The sequence below is a fragment of the Scyliorhinus torazame genome, chromosome 23, assembly GCF_047496885.1.
Source record: "Scyliorhinus torazame isolate Kashiwa2021f chromosome 23, sScyTor2.1, whole genome shotgun sequence".
NCBI lineage: Eukaryota > Metazoa > Chordata > Chondrichthyes > Carcharhiniformes > Scyliorhinidae > Scyliorhinus > Scyliorhinus torazame.
The window spans coordinates 76,406,664-76,423,361 of NC_092729.1; positions in this window are offsets into that span (position 1 = coordinate 76,406,664).

The following is a 16,698-nucleotide window of genomic DNA, read 5'->3' on the forward strand; positions in this document are numbered from 1 at the left end:
GGCCGTGCTGAAGGAGGCGACACCGTTCTGTAACCAGCTCCTTGTTGTATCAGATTTGACAGGACCATCCACAGCCTGGTGTCAGGCTCCAGGCCGTGCTGAAGGAGGCTACACCGTTCTGTAACCAGCTCCTTGTTGTATCAGATTTGACAGGACCATCCACAGCCTGGTATCAGGCTCCAGGCCATGCTGAAGGAGGTGACACCGTTCTGTAACCAGCTCCTTGTTATATCAGATTTGACATGACCATCCACAGCCTGGTGTCAGGCTCCAGGCCGTGCTGAAGGAGGCGACACCGTTCTGTAACTAGCTCCTTGTTATATCAGATTTGACCGGACCATCCACAGCCTGGTGTCAGGCTCCAGGCCGTGCTGAAGGAGGCGACACCGTTCTGTAACCAGCTCCGTGTTATTTCAGATTTTACAGGACCATCCACAGCCTGGTGTCAGGTTCCAGGCCGTGCTGAAGGAGGCGACACCGTTGTGTAACCAGCTCCTTGTTCTATCAGATTTGACAGGACCATCCACAGCCTGGTGTCAGGCTCCAGGCCGTGCTGAAGGAGGCGACACCGTTCTGTAACCAGCTCTTTGTTGTATCAGATTTGACAGCACCATCCACAGCCTGGTGTCAGGCTCCAGGCCGTGCTGAAGGAGGCGACGCCGTTCTGTAACCATCTCCTTGTTATATCAGGTTTGACAGGACCATCCACAGCCTGGTGTCAGGCTCCAGGCCGTGCTAAAGGGGGCGACACCGTTCTGTAACCTGCTCCTTGTTGTATCAGATTTGACAGGACCATCCACAGCCTGGTGTCAGGCTCCAGGCCGTGCTGAAGGAGGTGACACCGTTCTGTAACCAGCACCTTGTTATATCAGATTTGACAGGACCATCCACAGCCTGGTGTCAGGCTCCAGGCCGTGCTGAAGGAGGCGACACCGTTCTGTAACCAGCTCCTCGTTATATCAGGTTTGACAGGACCATCCACAGCCTGGTGTCAGGCTCCAGGCCGTGCTGAAGGAGGCGACACCGCTCTGTAACCAGCTCCTTGTTATATCAGATTTGACAGGACCATCCACAGCCTGGTGTCAGGCTCCAGGCCGTGCTGAAGGAGGCGACACCGTTCTGTAACCAGCTCATTGTTGTATCAGATTTGACAGGACCATCCACAGCCTGGTGTCAGGCTCCAGGCCGTGCTGAAGGAGGCGACACCGTTCTGTAACCAGCACCTTATTGTAGCAGATTTGACAGGACCATCCACAGCCTGGTGTCAGGCTCCAGGCCGTGCTGAAGGAGGTGACACCGTTCTGTAACCAGCTCATTGTTATATCAAATTTGACAGGACCATCCACAGCCTGGTGTCAGGCTCCAGGCCGTGCTGAAGGAGGCGACACCGTTCTGTAACAAGCTCCGTGTTATTTCAGATTTGACAGGACCATCCACAGACTGGTGTCAGGTTCCAGGCCCTGCTGAAGGAGGCGACACCATTCTGTAACCAGCTCCTTGTTATATCAGATTTGACAGGACCATCCACAGCCTGGGTTCAGGATCCAGGCCATGCTGAAGGAGGCGACACCGTTCTGTAACCAGCACCTTGTCATATCAGATTTGACAGGACCATCCACAGCCTGGTGTCAGGCTCCAGGCCGTGCCGAAGGAGGTGACACCGTTCTGTAACCATCTCCATGTTGTATCAGATTTGACAGGACCATCCACAGCATGGTGTCAGGCTCCAGGCCGTGCTGAAGGAGGTGACACCGTTCTGTAACCAGCTCCTTGTTATATCAGATTGGACAGGACCATCCACAGCCTGGTGTCAGGCTCCAGGCCGTGCTGAAGGAGGCGACACCGTTCTGTAACCAGCTCCTTGTTATATCAGATTTGACAGGACCATCCACAGCCTGGTGTCAGGCTCCAGGCCTTGCTGAAGGAGGCGAAACCGTTCTGTAACCAGCTCCTTGTTATACCAGATTTGACATGACCATCCACAGCCTGGTGTCAGGCTCCAGGCCGTGCTGAAGGAGGTGACACCGTTCTGTAACCAGCACCTTGTTATATCAGATTTGACAGGACCATCCACAGCCTGGTGTCAGGCTCCAGGCCGTGCTGAAGGAGGCGACACCGTTCTGTATCCAGCTCCTTGTTATATCAGATTTGACAGGACCATCCACAGCCTGGTGTCAGGCTCCAGGCCGTGCTGAAGGAGGCGACACCGTTCTGCAACCAGCTCCTTGTTGTATCAGATTTGACAGGACCATCCACAGCCTGGTGTCAGGCTCCAGGCCGTGCTGAAGGAGGCAACCCCGTTCTGCAACGAGCACCGTGTTATATCAGATTTGACAGGACCATCCACAGCCTGGTGTCAGGCTCCAGGCCGTGCTGAAGGAGGTGACACCGTTCTGTAACCAGCACCTTGTTATATCAGATTTGACAGGACCATCCACAGCCTGGTGTCAGGCTCCAGGCCGTGCTGAAGGAGGCGACACCGTTCTGTATCCAGCTCCTTGTTATATCAGATTTGACAGGACCATCCACAGCCTGGTGTCAGGCTCCAGGCCGTGCTGAAGGAGGCGACACCGTTCTGCAACCAGCTCCTTGTTGTATCAGATTTGACAGGACCATCCACAGCCTGGTGTCAGGCTCCAGGCCGTGCTGAAGGAGGCAACCCCGTTCTGCAACGAGCACCGTGTTATATCAGATTTGACAGGACCATCCACAGCCTGGTGTCAGGCTCCAGGCCGTGCTGAAGGAGGCGACACCGTTCTGTAATCAGCTCCTTGTTGTATCAGATTTGACAGCACCATCCACAGCCTGGTGTCAGGCTTCAGGCCGTGCTGAAGGAGGCGACACCGTTCTGTAACCAGCTCCTTGTTGTATCAGATTTGACAGGACCATCCACAACCTGGTGTCAGGCTCCAGGCCGTGCTGAAGGAGGCGACGCCGTTCTGTAACCATCTCCTTGTTATATCAGGTTTGACAGGACCATCCACAGCCTGGTGTCAGGCTCCAGGCCGTGCTAAAGGGGGCGACACCGTTCTGTAACCTGCTCCTTGTTGTATCAGATTTGACAGGACCATCCACAGCCTGGTGTCAGGCTCCAGGCCGTGCTGAAGGAGGTGACACCGTTCTGTAACCAGCACCTTGTTATATCAGATTTGACAGGACCATCCACAGCCTGGTGTCAGGCTCCAGGCCGTGCTGAAGGAGGCGACACCGTTCTGTAACCAGCTCCTCGTTATATCAGGTTTGACAGGACCATCCACAGCCTGGTGTCAGGCTCCAGGCCGTGCTGAAGGAGGCGACACCGCTCTGTAACCAGCTCCTTGTTATATCAGATTTGACAGGACCATCCACAGCCTGGTGTCAGGCTCCAGGCCGTGCTGAAGGAGGCGACACCGTTCTGTAACCAGCTCATTGTTGTATCAGATTTGACAGGACCGTCCACAGCCTGGTGTCAGTCTCCAGGCCGTGCTGAAGGAGGCAACCCCGTTCTGCAACGAGCACCGTGCTATATCAGATTTGACAGGACCATCCACAGCCTGGTGTCAGGCTCCAGGCCGTGCTGAAGGAGGCGACACCGTTCTGTAACCAGCACCTTATTGTAGCAGATTTGACAGGACCATCCACAGCCTGGTGTCAGGCTCCAGGCCGTGCTGAAGGAGGTGACACCGTTCTGTAACAAGCTCCGTGTTATTTCAGATTTGACAGGACCATCCACAGACTGGTGTCAGGTTCCAGGCCCTGCTGAAGGAGGCGACACCATTCTGTAACCAGCTCCTTGTTATATCAGATTTGACAGGACCATCCACAGCCTGGGTTCAGGATCCAGGCCATGCTGAAGGAGGCGACACCGTTCTGTAACCAGCACCTTGTCATATCAGATTTGACAGGACCATCCACAGCCTGGTGTCAGGCTCCATGCCGTGCCGAAGGAGGTGACACCGTTCTGTAACCATCTCCATGTTGTATCAGATTTGACAGGACCATCCACAGCATGGTGTCAGGCTCCAGGCCGTGCTGAAGGAGGTGACACCGTTCTGTAACCAGCTCCTTGTTATATCAGATTGGACAGGACCATCCACAGCCTGGTGTCAGGCTCCAGGCCGTGCTGAAGGAGGCGACACCGTTCTGTAACCAGCTCCTTGTTATATCAGATTTGACAGGACCATCCACAGCCTGGTGTCAGGCTCCAGGCCTTGCTGAAGGAGGCGAAACCGTTCTGTAACCAGCTCCTTGTTATACCAGATTTGACATGACCATCCACAGCCTGGTGTCAGGCTCCAGGCCGTGCTGAAGGAGGTGACACCGTTCTGTAACCAGCACCTTGTTATATCAGATTTGACAGGACCATCCACAGCCTGGTGTCAGGCTCCAGGCCGTGCTGAAGGAGGCGACACCGTTCTGTATCCAGCTCCTTGTTATATCAGATTTGACAGGACCATCCACAGCCTGGTGTCAGGCTCCAGGCCGTGCTGAAAGAGGCGACACCGTTCTGCAACCAGCTCCTTGTTGTATCAGATTTGACAGGACCATCCACAGCCTGGTGTCAGGCTCCAGGCCGTGCTGAAGGAGGCAACCCCGTTCTGCAACGAGCACCGTGTTATATCAGATTTGACAGGACCATCCACAGCCTGGTGTCAGGCTCCAGGCCCTGCTGAAGGAGGCGACACCGTTCTGTAACCAGCACCTTGTTGTAGCAGATTTGACAGGACCATCCACAGCCTGGTGTCAGGCTCCAGGCCTTGCTGAAGGAGGCGACACCGTTCTGTAACCAGCTCCTTGTTATATCAGATTTGATGGACCTTCCACAGCCTGGTGTCAGGCTCCAGGCCGTGCTGAAGGAGGCGACACCGTTCTGTAATCAGCTCCTTGTTGTATCAGATTTGACAGCACCATCCACAGCCTGGTGTCAGGCTTCAGGACGTGCTGAAGGAGGCGACACCGTTCTGTAACCAGCTCCTTGTTGTATCAGATTTGACAGGACCATCCACAACCTGGTGTCAGGCTCCAGGCCGTGCTGAAGGAGGCTACACCGTTCTGTAACCAGCTCCTTGTTGTATCAGATTTGACAGGACCATCCACAGCCTGGTGTCAGGCTCCAGGCCGTGCTGAAGGAGGCGACACCGTTCTGTAACCAGCTCCTTGTTCTATCAGATTTGACAGGACCATCCACAGCCAGGTGTCAGGCTCCAGGCCGTGCTGAAGGAGGCGACACCGCACTGTAAACAGCTCCTTGTTATATCAGATTTGACAGGACCATCCACAGCCTGGTGTCAGGCTCCAGGCCGTGCTGAAGGAGGCGACACCGCTCTGCAACCAGCTCCTTGTTGTATCAGATTTGACAGGACCATCCACAGCCTGGTGTCAGGCTCCAGGCCGTGCTGAAGGAGGCAACCCCGTTCTGCAACGAGCACCGTGCTATATCAGATTTGACAGGACCATCCACAGCCTGGTGTCAGGCTCCAGGCCGTGCTGAAGGAGGCGACACCGTTCTGTAACCAGCACCTTATTGTAGCAGATTTGACAGGACCATCCACAGCCTGGTGTCAGGCTCCAGGCCGTGCTGAAGGAGGTGACACCGTTCTGTAACCAGCTCCTTGTTATATCAAATTTGACAGGACCATCCACAGCCTGGTGTCAGGCTCCAGGCCGTGCTGAAGGAGGCGACACCGTTCTGTAACAAGCTCCGTGTTATTTCAGATTTGACAGGACCATCCACAAACTGGTGTCAGGTTCCAGGCCCTGCTGAAGGAGGCGACACCATTCTGTAACCAGCTCCTTGTTATATCAGATTCGACAGGACCATCCACAGCCTGGGTTCAGGATCCAGGCCATGCTGAAGGAGGCGACACCGTTCTGTAACCAGCACCTTGTCATATCAGATTTGACAGGACCATCCACAGCCTGGTGTCAGGCTCCAGGCCGTGCCGAAGGAGGTGACACCGTTCTGTAACCATCTCCATGTTGTATCAGATTTGACAGGACCATCCACAGCATGGTGTCAGGCTCCAGGCCGTGCTGAAGGAGGTGACACCGTTCTGTAACCAGCTCCTTGTTATATCAGATTGGACAGGACCATCCACAGCCTGGTGTCAGGCTCCAGGCCGTGCTGAAGGAGGCGACACCGTTCTGTAACCAGCTCCTTGTTATATCAGATTTGACAGGACCATCCACAGCCTGGTGTCAGGCTCCAGGCCTTGCTGAAGGAGGCGACACCGTTCTGTAACCAGCTCCTTGTTATACCAGATTTGACATGACCATCCACAGCCTGGTGTCAGGCTCCAGGCCGTGCTGAAGGAGGTGACACCGTTCTGTAACCAGCACCTTGTTATATCAGATTTGACAGAACCATCCACAGCCTGGTGTCAGGCTCCAGGCCGTGCTGAAGGAGGCGACACCGTTCTGTATCCAGCTCCTTGTTATATCAGATTTGACAGGACATTCCACAGCCTGGTGTCAGGCTCCAGGCCGTGCTGAAGGGGGCGACACCGTTCTGCAACCAGCTCCTTGTTGTATCAGATTTGACAGGACCATCCACAGCCTGGTGTCAGGCTCCAGGCCGTGCTGAAGGAGGCAACCCCGTTCTGCAACGAGCACCGTGTTATATCAGATTTGACAGGACCATCCACAGCCTGGTGTCAGGCTCCAGGCCCTGCTGAAGGAGGCGACACCGTTCTGTAACCAGCACCTTGTTGTAGCAGATTTGACAGGACCATCCACAGCCTGGTGTCAGGCTCCAGGCCTTGCTGAAGGAGGCGACACCGTTCTGTAACCAGCTCCTTGTTATATCAGATTTGACAGGACCATCCACAGCCTGGTGTCAGGCTCCAGGCCGTGCTGAAGGAGGCAACCCCGTTCTGCAACGAGCACCATGTTATATGAGATTTGACAGGACCATCCACAGCCTGGTGTCAGGCTCCAGGCCGTGCTGAAAGAGGCAACCCCGTTCTGCAACGAGCACCATGTTATATCAGATTTGACAGGACCATCCACAGCCTGGTGTCAGCCTCCAGGCCGTGCTGAAGGAGGCGACACCGTTCTGTAACCAGCTCTTGTTATATCAGATTTGACAGGACCATCCACAGCCTGGTGTCAGGCTCCAGGCCGTGCTGAAGGAGGCGACACCGTTCTGTAACCAGCTCCTTGTTATATCAGATTTGACAGGACCATCCACAGCCTGGTGTCAGGCTCCAGGCCGTGCTGAAGGAGGCGACACCGTTCTGTAACCAGCTCCGTGTTATTTCAGATTTTACAGGACCATCCACAGCCTGGTGTCAGGTTCCAGGCCGTGCTGAAGGAGGCGACACCGTTCTGTAACCAGCTCCTTGTTCTATCAGATTTGACAGGACCATCCACAGCCTGGTGTCAGGCTCCAGGCCGTGCTGAAGGAGGCGACACCGTTCTGTAACCAGCTCCTTGTTCTATCAGATTTGACAGGACCATCCACAGCCTGGTGTCAGGCTCCAGGCCGTGCTGAAGGAGGCGACTCCGTTCTGTAACCAGCTCCATGTTGTATCAGATTTGACAGGAACCACAGCCTGGTGTCAGGCTCCAGGCCGTGCTGAAGGAGGTGACACCGTTCTGTAACCAGCTCCTTGTTCTATCAGATTTGACAGGACCATCCACAGCCTGGTGTCAGGCTCCAGGCCGTGTTGAAGGAGGCGACATCGTTCTGTAACCAGCTCCTTGTTATACCAGATTTGACAGGACCATCCAAAGCCTGGTGTCAGGCTCCAGGCCGTGTTGATGGATGTGACACCGTTCTGTAACCAGCTCCTTGTTATATCAGATTTGACAGGACCATTCCCAGCCTGGTGTCAGGATCCAGACCGTGCTGAAGGAGGCGACACCGTTCTGTAACCAGCACCTTGTTATATCAGATTTGACTGGACCATCCACAGCCTGGTGTCAGGCTCCAGGCCGTGCTGAAGGAGGCGACACCGTTCTGTAACCAGCACCTTGTTATATCAGATTTGACAGGACCATCCACAGCCTGGTGTCAGGCTCCAGGCGGTGCTGAAGGAGGTGACTCCGTTCTGTAACCAGCTCCTTGTTATATCAGATTTGACAGGACCATCCACAGCCTGGTGTCAGGCTCCAGGCCGTGCTGAAGGAGGCGACACTGTTCTGTAACCAGCACCTTGTTATATCAGATTTGACAGGACCATCCACAGTCTGGTGTCAGGCTCCAGGCCGTGCTGAAGGAGGGGACACCGTTCTGTAACCTGCTCCTTGTTATATCAGATTTGACAGGACCATCCACAGCCTGGTGTCAGGCTCCAGGCCGTGCTGAAGGAGGTGACACCGTCTGTAACCAGCACCTTGTTATATCAGATTTGACAGGAACCACAGCCTGGTGTCAGGCTCCAGGCCGTGCTGAAGGAGGTGACTCCGTTCTGTAACCAGCTCCTTGTTATATCAGATTTGACAGGACCATCCACAGCCTGGTGTCAGGCTCCAGGCCGTGCTGAAGGAGGCGACACTGTTCTGTAACCAGCACCTTGTTATATCAGATTTGACAGGACCATCCACAGTCTGGTGTCAGGCTCCAGGCCGTGCTGAAGGAGGGGACACCGTTCTGTAACCAGCTCCTTGTTATATCAAATTTGACAGGACCATCCACAGCCTGGTGTCAGGCTCCAGGCCGTGCTGAAGGAGGCGACACCGTTCTGTAACCAGCTCCTTGTTATATCAGATTTGACAGGACCATCCACAGCCCGGTGTCAGGCTCCAGGCCGTGCTGAAGGAGGCGACACCGTTCTGTAACCAGCTCCTTGTTATATCAGATTTGACAGGACCATCCACAGCCTGGTGTCAGGCTACAGGCCGTGCTGAAGGAGGCGACACCGTTCTGTAACCAGCTCCTTGTTATATCAGATTTGACAGGACCATCCACAGCCTGGTGTCAAGCTCCAGGCCGTGCTGAAGGAGGTGACACCGTTCTGTAACCAGCTCCTTGTTATGTCAGATTTGACAGGACCATCCACAGCCTGGTGTCAGGCTCCAGGCAGTGGTGAAGGAGGCGTCACCGTTCTGTAACCAGCTCCTTGTTGTATCAGATTTGACAGGACCATCCACAGCCTGGTGTCAGACTCCAGGCCGTGCTGAAGGAAGTGACACCGTTCTGTAACCAGCACCTTGTTATATCAGATTTGACAGGACCATCCACAGCCTGGTGTCAGGCTCCAGGCCGTGCTGAAGGAGGCGACACCGTTCTGTAACCAGCTCCTTGTTATATCAGGTTTGACAGGACCATCCACAGCCTGGTGTCAGGCTCCAGGCCGTGCTGAAGGAGGCGACACCGCACGGTAAACAGCTCCTTGTTATATCAGATTTGACAGGACCATCCACAGCCTGGTGTCAGGCTCCAGGCCGTGCTAAAGGAGGCGACACCGTTCTGCAACCAGCTCCTTTTTGTATCAGATTTGACAGGACCATCCACAGCCTGGTATCAGGCTCCAGGCCGTGCTGAAGGAGGCAACCCCGTTCTGCAACGAGCACCGTGTTATATCAGATTTGACAGGACCATCCACAGCCTGGTGTCAGGCTCCAGGCCGTGCTGAAGGAGGTGACACCGTTCTGTAACCAGCTCCTTGTTCTATCAGATTTGACAGGACCATCCACAGCCTGGTGTCAGGCTCCAGGCCGTGCTGAAGTTGGTGACACCGTTCTGTAACCAGCTCCTTGTTATATCAGATTTGACAGGACCATCCACAGCCTGGTGTCATGCTCCAGGCCGTGCTGAAGGAGGCGACACCGTTCTGAAACCAGCTCCATGTTGTATCAGATTTGACAGGAACCACAGCCTGGTGTCAGGCTCCAGGCCGTGTTGAAGGAGGCGACATCGTTCTGTAACCAGCTCCTTGTTATCCCAGATTTGACAGGACCATCCACAGCCTGGTGTCAGGATCCAGGCCGTGCTGAAGGAGGCGACACCGTTCTGTAACCAGCACCTTGTTATATCAGATTTGACTGGACCATCCACAGCCTGGTGTCAGGCTCCAGGCCGTGCTGAAGGAGGCGACACCGTTCTGTAACCAGCACCTTGTTATATCAGATTTGACAGGACCATCCACAGCCTGGTGTCATGCTCCAGGCCGTGCTGAAGGAGGCGACACCGTTCTGTAACCAGCTCCATGTTGTATCAGATTTGACAGGAACCACAGCCTGGTGTCAGGCTCCAGGCCGTGCTGAAGGAGGTGACACCGTTCTGTAACCAGCTCCTTGTTATATCAGATTTGACAGGACCATCCACAGCCTGGTGTCAGGCTCCAGGCCGTGTTGAAGGAGGCGACATCGTTCTGTAACCAGCTCCTTGTTATCCCAGATTTGACAGGACCATCCACAGCCTGGTGTCAGGATCCAGGCCGTGCTGAAGGAGGCGACACCGTTCTGTAACCAGCACCTTGTTATATCAGATTTGACTGGACCATCCACAGCCTGGTGTCAGGCTCCAGGCCGTGCTGAAGGAGGCGACACCATTCTGTAACCAGCACCTTGTTATATCAGATTTGACAGGACCATCCACAGCCTGGTGTCAGGCTCCAGGCGGTGCTAAAGGAGGTGACTCCGTTCTGTAACCAGCTCCTTGTTATATCAGATTTGACAGGACCATCCACAGCCTGGTGTCAGGCTCCAGGCCGTGCTGAAGGAGGCGACACTGTTCTGTAACCAGCACCTTGTTATCTCAGATTTGACAGGGCCATCCACAGTCTGGTGTCAGGCTCCAGGCCGTGCTGAAGGAGGCGACACCGTTCTGTAACCAGCTCCTTGTTATATCAGATTTGACAGGACCATCCACAGCCTGGTGTCAGGCTCCAGGCCTTGCTGAAGGAGGTGACTCGGTTCTGTAACCAGCCTCTTGTTATATCAGATTTGACAGGACCATCCACAGCCTGGTGTCAGGCTCCAGGCCGTGCTGAAGGAGGTGAAACCGTTCTGTAACCACCTCATTGTTATATCAGATTTGACAAGACCTTCCACAGCCTGGTGTCAGGCTCCAGGCCGTGCTGAAGGAGGGGACACCGTTCTGTAACCTGCTCCTTGTTATATCAGATTTGACAGGACCATCCACAGCCTGGTGTCAGGCTCCAGGCCGTGCTGAAGGAGGTGACACCGTCTGTAACCAGCACCTTGTTATATCAGATTTGACAGGAACCACAGCCTGGTGTCAGGCTCCAGGCCGTGCTGAAGGAGGCGACACCGTTCTGTAACCAGCTCTTTGTTATATCAGATTTGACAGGACCATCCACAGCCTGGTGTCAGGCTCCAGGCCATGCTGAAGGAGGCGACACCGTTCTGTAACCAGCTCATTGTTATATCAGATTTGACAGGAACCACAGCCTGGTGTCAGGCTCCAGGCCGTGCTGAAGGAGGCGACACCGTTATGTAACCAGCATCTTGTCGTATCAGATTTGACAGGCCCATCCACAGACTGGTGTCAGGCTCCAGGCCGTGCTGAAGGAGGTGACACCGTTCTGTAACCAGCACCTTGTTATATCAGATTTGACAGGACCATCCACAGCCTGGTGTCAGGCTCCAGGCCGTGCTGAAGGAGGCGACACCGTTCTGTAACCAGCTCCTTGTTATATCAGATTTGACAGGACCATCCACAGCCTGGTGTCAGGCTCCAGGCCGTGCTGAAGGAGGCGACACCGTTCTGTAACCAGCTCCTTGTTATATCAGATTTGACAGGACCATCCACAGCCTGGTGTCAGGCTCCAGGCCGTGCTGAAGGAGGCGACACCGTTCAGTAACCTGCTCCTTGTTATATCAGATTTGACAGGACCATCCACAGCCTGGTGTCAGGCTCCAGGCCGTGCTGAAGGAGGCGACACCGTTCTGTAACCAGCTCCTTGTTATATCAGATTTGACAGGACCATCCACAGCCTGGTGTCATGCTCCAGGCCGTGCTGAAGGAGGCGACACCGTTCTGTAACCAGCTCCATGTTGTATCAGATTTGACAGGAACCACAGCCTGTTGTCAGGCTCCAGGCCGTGCTGAAGGAGGTGAAACCGTTCTGTAACCAGCTCCTTGTTATATCAGATTTGACAGGATCATCCACAGCCTGGTGTCAGGCTCCAGGCCGTGTTGAAGGAGGCGACATCGTTCTGTAACCAGCTCCTTGTTATCCCAGATTTGACAGGACCATCCACAGCCTGGTGTCAGGATCCAGGCCGTGCTGAAGGACGCGACACCGTTCTGTAACCAGCACCTTGTTATATCAGATTTGACTGGACCATCCACAGCCTGGTGTCAGGCTCCAGGCCGTGCTGAAGGAGGCGACACCGTTCTGTAACCAGCACCTTGTTATATCAGATTTGACAGGACCATCCACAGCCTGGTGTCAGGCTCCAGGCGGTGCTAAAGGAGGTGACTCCGTTCTGTAACCAGCTCCTTGTTATATCAGATTTGACAGGACCATCCACAGCCTGGTGTCAGGCTCCAGGCCGTGCTGAAGGAGGCGACACTGTTCTGTAACCAGCACCTTGTTATCTCAGATTTGACAGGACCATCCACAGTCTGGTGTCAGGCTCCAGGCCGTGCTGAAGGAGGCGACACCGTTCTGTAACCAGCACCTTGTTATATCAGATTTGACTGGACCATCCACAGCCTGGTGTCAGGCTCCAGGCCGTGCTGAAGGAGGCGACACCGTTCTGTAACCAGCACCTTGTTATATCAGATTTGACAGGACCATCCACAGCCTGGTGTCAGGCTCCAGGCGGTGCTAAAGGAGGTGACTCCGTTCTGTAACCAGCTCCTTGTTATATCAGATTTGACAGGACCATCCACAGCCTGGTGTCAGGCTCCAGGCCGTGCTGAAGGAGGCGACACTGTTCTGTAACCAGCACCTTGTTATCTCAGATTTGACAGGACCATCCACAGTCTGGTGTCAGGCTCCAGGCCGTGCTGAAGGAGGCGACACCGTTCTGTAACCAGCTCCTTGTTATATCAGATTTGACAGGACCATCCACAGCCTGGTGTCAGGCTCCAGGCCGTGCTGAAGGAGGTGACTCGGTTCTGTAACCAGCCTCTTGTTATATCAGATTTGACAGGACCATCCACAGCCTGGTGTCAGGCTCCAGGCCGTGCTGAAGGAGGTGAAACCGTTCTGTAACCACCTCATTGTTATATCAGATTTGACAAGACCTTCCACAGCCTGGTGTCAGGCTCCAGGCCGTGCTGAAGGAGGGGACACCGTTCTGTAACCTGCTCCTTGTTATATCAGATTTGACAGGACCATCCACAGCCTGGTGTCAGGCTCCAGGCCGTGCTGAAGGAGGTGACACTGTCTGTAACCAGCACCTTGTTATATCAGATTTGACAGGAACCACAGCCTGGTGTCAGGCTCCAGGCCGTGCTGAAGGAGGCGACACCGTTCTGTAACCAGCTCATTGTTATATCAGATTTGACAGGACCATCCACAGCCTGGTGTCAGGCTCCAGGCCATGCTGAAGGAGGCGACACCGTTCTGTAACCAGCTCATTGTTATATCAGATTTGACAGGAACCACAGCCTGGTGTCAGGCTCCAGGCCGTGCTGAATGAGGCGACACCGTTCTGTAACCAGCTCCTTGTTGTATCAGATTTGACAGGCCCATCCACAGACTGGTGTCAGGCTCCAGGCCGTGCTGAAGGAGGTGACACCGTTCTGTAACCAGCACCTTGTTATATCAGATTTGACAGGACCATCCACAGCCTGGTGTCAGGCTCCAGGCCGTGCTGAAGGAGGCGACACCGTTCTGTAACCAGCTCCTTGTTATATCAGATTTGACAGGACCATCCACAGCCTGGTGTCAGGCTCCAGGCCGTGCTGAAGGAGGCGACACCGTTCTGTAACCAGCTCCTTGTTATATCAGATTTGACAGGACCATCCACAGCCTGGTGTCAGGCTCCAGGCCGTGCTGAAGGAGGCGACACCGTTCAGTAACCTGCTCCTTGTTATATCAGATTTGACAGGACCATCCACAGCCTGGTGTCAGGCTCCAGGCCGTGCTGAAGGAGGCGACACCGTTCTGTAACCAGCTCCTTGTTATATCAGATTTGACAGGACCATCCACAGCCTGGTGTCATGCTCCAGGCCGTGCTGAAGGAGGCGACACCGTTCTGTAACCAGCTCCATGTTGTATCAGATTTGACAGGAACCACAGCCTGGTGTCAGGCTCCAGGCCGTGCTGAAGGAGGTGAAACCGTTCTGTAACCAGCTCCTTGTTATATCAGATTTGACAGGACCATCCAGAGCCTGGTGTCAGGCTCCAGGCCGTGTTGAAGGAGGCGACATCGTTCTGTAACCAGCTCCTTGTTATCCCAGATTTGACAGGACCATCCACAGCCTGGTGTCAGGATCCAGGCCGTGCTGAAGGAGGCGACACCGTTCTGTAACCAGCACCTTGTTATATCAGATTTGACTGGACCATCCACAGCCTGGTGTCAGGCTCCAGGCCGTGCTGAAGGAGGCGACACCGTTCTGTAACCAGCACCTTGTTATATCAGATTTGACAGGACCATCCACAGCCTGGTGTCAGGCTCCAGGCGGTGCTAAAGGAGGTGACTCCGTTCTGTAACCAGCTCCTTGTTATATCAGATTTGACAGGACCATCCACAGCCTGGTGTCAGGCTCCAGGCCGTGCTGAAGGAGGCGACACTGTTCTGTAACCAGCACCTTGTTATCTCAGATTTGACAGGACCATCCACAGTCTGGTGTCAGGCTCCAGGCCGTGCTGAAGGAGGCGACACCGTTCTGTAACCAGCACCTTGTTATATCAGATTTGACTGGACCATCCACAGCCTGGTGTCAGGCTCCAGGCCGTGCTGAAGGAGGCGACACTGTTCTGTAACCAGCACCTTGTTATCTCAGATTTGACAGGACCATCCACAGTCTGGTGTCAGGCTCCAGGCCGTGCTGAAGGAGGCGACACCGTTCTGTAACCAGCTCCTTGTTATATCAGATTTGACAGGACCATCCACAGACTGGTGTCAGGCTCCAGGCCGTGCTGAAGGAGGTGACACCGTTCTGTAACCAGCACCTTGTTATATCATATTTGACAGGACCATCCACAGCCTGGTGTCAGGCTCCAGGCCGTGCTGAAGGAGGCGACACCGTTCTGTAACCAGCTCCTTGTTATATCAGATTTGACAGGACCATCCACAGCCTGGTGTCAGGCTCCAGGCCGTGCTGAAGGAGGTGACACCGTTCTGTAACCAGCTCCTTGTTATATCAGATTTGACAGGACCATCCACAGCCTGGTGTCAGGCTCCAGGCCGTGCTGAAGGAGGCGACACCGTTCTGTAACCAGCTCCTTGTTATATCAGATTTGACAGGACCATCCACAGCCTGGTGTCAGGCTCCAGGCCGTGCTGAAGGAGGCGACACCGTTCAGTAACCTGCTCCTTGTTATATCAGATTTGACAGGACCATCCACAGCCTGGTGTCAGGCTCCTGGCCGTGCTGAAGGAGGCGACACCGTTCTGTAACCAGCTCCTTGTTATATCAGATTTGACAGGACCATCCACAGCCTGGTGTCAGGCTCCACGCCGTGCTGAAGGAGATGACACCATTCTGTAACCAGCTCCTTGTTATATCAGATTTGACAGGACCATTCACAGCCTTGTGTCAGGTTCCAGGCCGTGCTGAAGGAGGCGACACTGTTCTGTAACCAGCTCCTTGTTGTATCAGATTTGACAGGACCATCTACAGCCTGGTGTCAGGCTCCAGGCCGTGCTGAAGGAGGCGACACCATTCTGTAACCAGCTCCTTGTTATATCAGATTTGACAGGACCATCCACAGCCTGGTGTCAGTCTCCAGGCCGTGCTGAAGGAGGTGACACCGTTCTGTAACCACCTCCTTGTTATATCAGATTTGACAGGACCATCCACAGCCTGGTGTCAGGCTCCAGGCCGTGCTGAAGGAGGTGACACCGTTCTGTAACCAGCTCCTTGTTATATCAGATTTGACAGGACCATCCACAGCCTGGTGTCAGGCTCCAGGCTGTGCTGAAGGAGGTGACACCGTTCTGTAACCAGCTGCTTGCTGTATCAGATTTGACAGGACCATCCACAGCCTGGTGTCAGGCTCCAGGCCGTGCTGAAGGAGGCGACACCGTTCTGTAACCAGCTCCTTGTTATATCAGATTTGACAGGACCATCCACAGCCTGGTGTCAGGCTCCAGGCCGTGCTGAAGGAGGCGACTCTGTTCTCTAACCAGCTCCTTGTTATATCAGATTTGACAGGACCATCCATAGCCTGGTGTCAGGCTCCAGGCCGTGCTGAAGGAGGCGACACCGTTCTGTAACCAGCTCCTTGTTATATCAGATTTGACAGGACCATCCACAGCCTGGTATCAGGCTCCAGGCCGTGCTGAAGGAGGCGACACCGTTCTGTAACCTGCTCCTTGTTATATCAGATTTGACAGAACCAGCCACAGCCTGGTGTCAGGCTCGAGGCCGTGCTGAAGGAGGCGACACCGTTCTGTAACCAGCTCCTTGTTGTATCAGATTTGTCAGGACCATCCACAGCCTGGTGTCCAGCTCCAGGCCGTGCTGAAGGAGGCGACACCGTTCTGTAACCAGCTCCTTGTTATAACAGGTTTGACAGGACCATCCACAGTCTGGTGTCAGGCTCCAGGCCGTGCTGAAGGAGGCGACACCGTTCTGTAACCAGCTCCTTGTTATATCAGGTTTGACAGGACCATTCACAGCCTGGT